We start from the raw sequence: 6,813 nt of genomic DNA on the forward strand, positions 1-6,813 counted from the left end.
ATATCTGAAGGACCAGGTGCTGCCCACCAACAAGAATGAGGCTTATAAGCTACGGAGGAGGTCGGCCCACTTCCTCTTCATTGATGAGATTCTCTACAAGAGAAGCTTCTCCTCTCCACTCTTACGATGCGTCGGAGGAGAAGAGGCTACCTACATACTAAGAGAAATCCACGAGGGAGTGTGCGGCAACCACTCCGGAGGCCTATCTCTGGCACAAAAAATACTGAGGCAAGGGTACTACTGGCCTACCCTGAAACAGGACTCCCTCGAATTCGTAAGAAAATGCGATAAATGCCAACGATTCTCTCCCATGCAAAGACAACCATCACAGGACTTGACTGCAGTCTCCAACCTCTGGCCTTTCTCAAAATGGGGCGTGGACCTCATAGGTCCCCTACCTAAGGGTAGAGGAGGTGCAAGTTTCGCAATAGTGGCTATTGATTACTTCACAAAGTGGGTCGAAGCTGAACCACATGCAAAAATCACAGAAGCTAACACTTCCAAGTTCCTATGGAAAAATATTATTTGTCGGTTCGGAATTCCCTACTCGATCGTCTCAGACAATGACAGACAGTTTGACAACAAAAGGGTCAGACAACTATGTGAGGAGCTCGGCATAAAGAAGCACTTCTCCACACCTCACCACCCTCAAGCAAATGGTCAAGTGGAAGCCGTAAACAAGACCATCAAGCACGTCCTAAAAAGGAAGCTTGATGTATCAAAAGGAGCTTGGGTTGATGAGTTGCCCCAAGTACTTTGGGCGATCCGAACCACCACCAGGACCCCAACTGGGGAGACCCCTTTTCTCATGGCATTTGGGACTAAGGCAATGAGCCCCGTGGAAGTCGGACTTCCATCTCCACGACGTCTGCACTGCAGCGAAGTAACTAATGACGAACTTCGGAGGCTCGACCTCGATTTCATTGAAGAGAGAAGAGACGACTCCCAGCTGAAGCTCGGCACCTATCAAAGAAAAATGACAAGGTACTTCAACTCCAAAGTCAAGAAGAAGTCATTCCGAATCAACGACCTTGTACTCAGAAGGGTCTTCCTATCTTCAAAAGAACCTGGTTTCGGTTCCCTAGGCCCGAATTATTAAGGTCCATACAAAATCAGAGAAGAAGTTCGACCTGGCACCTATTGGATTGAAGACATGGACGGCAAGGCACAACCCCGTCCATGGAACATTGAGCACCTCAGGATCTATTATCAATAAATTGTACCAACATGCTGGATGACATTCCCCAGCCTTTGTAATATTTCTATAGTTCAATAAAATTCATTGGTTAATTCAACGTGTCGTACTATGTCCTCATCTCGGAGGAGAGGTTTGAGTCCCACATCTAGGCCACCTCACTTGAACTCCGAGGCGCTAGCACATGCCTCCCTTTGGCCTTGCTGAACGCCAATGGGAGAAGCCTCAACATGGCTGCACCATCCACCATGTCTGGGATGCGTCGTCACCTCGGAGGAGAGGCTCGAGACCCACCTCTGGGCCACCTCGCTTGAACTCCGAGGCGCTAGCACATGCCTCCCTTTGGCCTTGCTGAACGCCAAGGGGAGAAGCCTCAACATGGCTGCACCATCCACCATGTCTGGGATGCGTCATTACCTCGGAGGAGAGGCTCGGGACCCACATTTGGGCCACCTCACTTGAACTCCGAGGCGCTAGCACATGCCTCCCTTTGGCCTTGCTGAACACCAAGGGGAGAAGCCTCAATATGACTGCACCATCCACCATGTCTGAGATGCATCGTCACCTCGGAGGAGAGGCTTGAGACCCACCTCTGGGCCACCTCGCTTGAACTCCGAGGCGCTAGCACATGCCTCCCTTTGGCCTTGCTGAACGCCAAGGGGAGAAGCCTCAACAAGGCTGCATCATCCACCATGTCTGGGATGCGTCGTCACCTCGAAGGAGAGGCTCGGGACCCATCTCTGGGCCACCTCCGAGGTGGCTAGCACATGCCTCCCCTTGGCCTTGCTGAATGCCAAGGGGAGAAGCCACCACCGCTACAGTCCGAGGCTCACACAGTTCATCTCCTGAAGTTATGTTCATTTGCTTAAGTCCGAGGCTCACACAGATCATCTCCTTAAGTTATGTTCATTTGCTTAAGTTCGAGGCTCACACAGTTCATCTCCTTAAGTTATGTTCATTTGCATAAGTCCGAGGCTCACACAGTTTCCTAAGTCATGTTCACTTATTTCAGTCCGAGGCTCATATAGTTGACTGATTGAAGTCAAGGTACCAAGTTAAAGTTATTTAGTTCGTGCTCTTATCAACTTCCAGTTCGTTTGTTTAACAAGGCACAAAAACTTGGGCATAAAGAACAACAATGAATGAAGAAAAACATTATATTAATATTCAAAAGGGATTAGAAAAGAGGGCCTTTGGCCATTACATTCAAAGTACTAAAAAGGAAAACCTAGTCTAAGCCTGGCTAGATGGCGGAGGCGCCTCAGCACTTGGGGCTTCAGCAACTTGGGCATCAGTAGTTGCTTCCTCTGCCTCAACACTTAGGGCTTCGGCATCTGCTGCCTCATCACCCTACACCTCCTCAGCTGGGGTCTGAGGAACCTCATCCACAAATTCAGACCTGAGTTGAGTCAGATCCAAGTTGGGCTACAGCTCCTCCGCCCGCTCCATCACTCGGCATAGGCGAAGTTCCTCCAGTATGCACTGAAACTCTTATATTCCTCAGTTGTATGGAAGTTGGCGATGTACTCCTTCACCGCCTCCTCCCCTGCAGTTCGGGCCTCTTCCCTTGCATAAGAGGCGTCGTCCACGTACCACTTTATCTGGCCCTCTAGATACTTATAAACGTCCTGAGCACCTGTCAAGGAGAAGTTTGCCTCCTCCAGGGCCTCAGTAGTCACCTTTTGGTGCTCATTAGAGACCTCCACCTTCTTTGTTAAGGAGGTCACCTCGCACTGTGACTCGTATACTTTCTTTTTTAAGGCCTCAATCTGGGCCAGTGCAGACTCGAGCTTCGCCGATTCTTCAACTTTTTGGGCCTTGGCTTCCTCAGTCTTGGCCTTAACAGCTTTCAGCTCCTCTGCGAGGGAAGCTATCTTCCCCTCCAAGGCTTGGGTCCTTGTTTGAAATTCACTAAGGGCCTCCTTGCATTCAAGCACGAGGCCAAAAGTCCTGATGCTCTGGCTCACTAATGCCCTCGTTAGATCAGTGGCATCGCAAGCGGAGGCGTACAGCTGCCACCTCTCTATCCAGAACTTGTAGAAGTTCTCAGTGGCACTTCGGATCTCTTCAGGGAGAGCCTCCACCAAGGCGGGGGCCAGTGCCTCCTCCCTTCCAGCTAAGAAGCTCGGAGACTTCCCCTTCTCACGAACCGACTTTTGCTTCGCAACCTCCTCCTCGGCAGCCTCCGAAGCGCGCTTCGTAACATCCGCTCTAGCCACCTCGACTTCTGCCTCTCTAACCATCTCAATTTTGATGGCCTTTGAGGCGGCTGCAAGCAACTTCAGCTCGCTAGTTTGCTTTGCCTCATAGGACACAGAGGTCCCGAATTTCCCGATCGAGCTGGAGATATGCACCAGCTTCCTCCTTTTTGGCTCCTCAGTGACCTTCTCCTTCTCCCGAGGCTCCTTCGGCTTCTCCTACCTCTGAGGTGTTGCCTCCTCCGAGGCCCGTGGAGTACAGTCCTTGGACAGGCGTTCAACCCTGCCTCGGACTTCCTTCGCCTCACTGGAGCCCGACTTTAGAGGCCTCGCCTTCACAGTAAAAGTGGCCTTCAGAATGGAAGCCATATCTGGAGCTGGGTACTCCCTTTTCTTGAATTTATCTGTACAATACATTAGGTCAGCATCAGTATCAGAACAAAGGGACAAGAAAATTGTAACTGTGGGAGCTTCGTACCTCTGGATGCCATCAGCTCAAAGTCCAGAAAATAACGACTCCTATCAATCAAGTTGTCGAAGTGGCGAAGCTTCAGAGGCCTCCTGTAGATGTCCTCTATTACCTCGAACTCCTCGCGGCTGAGCTCGAACCTCGTACTACTATCTGCAAAGGAAGTCCCAATAGTTAGACAAATTCAAACCTTGGCTTCAAAAAACAAGTAGGGTCTGGGAGACTTACGAGCTTCGTAGTACTGGGTCGGCACGGTGCAAGTAAGGGCTTTGTTCCCATCCACTGCTTGCCACTTACCTCGCACCCAGAACCAAGACTCCTTCCATTCCTTGATAGAGGAAGGAAGTCCCACCACAAAAAGGTGCGTGAGCCCCCCAAGGCGTGAGGTAGTACCACCCCTTAGACTCCTTCCCAATCACCCGAGGCTGGAACAGGGTCATAAATATATGGAGAGGCATGTCCTCCCCAAGTGACACTTCCTTCCATAGGAAGTACGAGCCGACCAGCTGGCTCCACTCATTTGGCAGAACCTGGGTCGGGGACAACATAAAGTTCCAAAGCACTGCCCTGAAGAAGGGGTGCAGAGGTAGACGCATACCTGCCTTGAACAGGTATTCGCCGACATCCACGCAGCCGGGTCTCGGATAGCAGGCCCCCTCGTTCGGCTCGGGGACTAACATTTCTATGGAGTGGGGTACACTATTCCTCTCCCTAAGTTTCCCCAACCTCTTCCACGTCATGTTCGAAGGTACCCTAGATGTCCCCCACTCCTGGGTATAATCTACAGGGTCCTCGGTCATGGCATACCTATCCACCTCGGACTCCCCCATCTGACCGACCCATGGTCTAAAGACACCACTGTCACTAGCTCCCTACTCGAAGTGGACTCCATTTCTATGGAGTGGGGTACACTATTGTTGCGTGTTGTCACACCTGGCCCACCTACCTGGGACAATGGCCCACTCATGGCGATCCACGTGGCATTTCTGTCGAGGTGGCACACAATGCCGAGGTGGGCTACATCCGAACTGTTTCGAGCCGAAGTCCATTTGCCGAGACTCTTTTTTGTCTGAGGCCTACTAACCGAAGCCAGGCTGCTCGGACCTGTTGAGAGTAGCTGAGGCCCTCAAGTGGAAGTATCATGACAAATGGCCGAAGCCCCGAAACTGATGCGCGAGCCTCTGAACCACAAAGAAACATCCTCCATGGTCACTTCTCCCAAGAGATCGCCTGCACGGATCTTATTCGAATGATTGATGGAACGTTTGTCATAAGCATAAAGGTTAAGTCTTGTCACTAACATGGAGGCCCTGCACAAGAAATAAATGCGCCGTAAGCTAGCAAGTCAAGCCCCATACCTAGGAAAAAATGTTTGAACTAAAGAGATGAGGCCACGTGCTACTTCATCCAAGGGCTCCCATTTCATATGTACTACTATAAATACTTCCTTGTGTAATATCAAAAGACTAATGCAAGAATCAATACAAAGAACTACATTTACTCAACTCTCTCAGTTTACTTGCAATACACAAATCGAGTTTATACACATTTACATATACATTTATGAACACCGGTTGGTAATTATTATACAATCGGATTACGAACAACCCGTCGGATTTCGAACGTCACCATCCCGCGTCGTTGGGCTACTTCAACACCCTTTGAACCGCTCGTTTTAGACCGTCCACGTGTCTTAGCGTGTTGGACATTCGCCCACGCAAGCGTGGATGGGACCGGCATTTGTTAGTGCACTTTTTGAGGTCAACATAGGACATATTTCAATTTTATAAGAGTAACATATATATACAAAGTGAGAATGATTCTTATGTGAGGAATCATTATGCGGTGGCCGAATTTGTGGAGTAGATGAGCACGAAAGTCTTCAATCACAAGTTCGATTCCCCTACCAACACTTTCTCGGTCGAACTTATCACACAGGGCTTATTTAGTGATGTTTACCTGACGGCGTGGTTTACAGGCTATTGCATTAGTTCGAGGGTTTACCCAGTGCGCACCTGAAAGGTAACGGTTGCGGGTTCCCCCATCACCAAAAAAAAAAAAATGTGGATGATTCTTATGTGAGGTAACATTAACTGATAGGAACAATAAAATGAGAATGAGTCACATGTACACACATTTTAATGGAAAATGCTTCTTGTACATACGAGATCATCATCATATGAGGTAAAATAATAAGGTCTATTAATAGATTAATCTTTTGCCTCAAAATCGAAGTCAGACAAACAATTTGCACGTCACTATCGCTGCAGGACTCCACCAGAGTTTCCTCTGACTTCACTTTGCACTGGCACAGTTCGTCAACTTTCGGGCACACTAAAATCCTTCATAGGAGATTAATCCCAAGTTGCACATATAGTATCACTTTATCTTTCACCCCACATCACTCATCATTCACATGAGAATGATTTACATTTTGTACATATAGCATTGTTTTTTTTTACAATTCTCGCATTGACATGCCAATTTGTTTTTAGGGTTTAGTTAACTAAGGACGATTTTGTCAATGTTAGATTTTGCTGGATGGGTTCTGTCAATGTCTTGAATCAGAAATTACGAAATTTTGCGAAACTATGTTGGTTAGTAAGCTCAACCATTTTTACTTTTATATTGTGCTTTCCAGAGCATGCATTGTTCTGCTTATGAGTTTTAATCCCTTGGGTTCAACTTGCTAAATTTGATAATGTCTTTGTTATCTCGTTGGTTTGGCGGGTCAGAAGTTTCAAATCTTTTTTTTTTTCCCCAAATTTTTAGTCTCCACAAGTTTTGCATTTAAAATTTTCAGATTGGACAAAATGCAGGGAGAAATAGTCATTATTTGCACTAGAATCTTGGGTATGAATTGCATTTACTACATGCACTTCAATTTAGGAATATACATTTCATGAAGATCTTGATATGAAAAGAGAGAGAAGGGGGGGGGGGGGGGGGGG

The sequence above is a fragment of the Olea europaea genome, chromosome 18 (assembly GCF_002742605.1).
Source record: "Olea europaea var. sylvestris chromosome 18, O_europaea_v1, whole genome shotgun sequence".
Lineage (NCBI taxonomy): Eukaryota > Viridiplantae > Streptophyta > Magnoliopsida > Lamiales > Oleaceae > Olea > Olea europaea.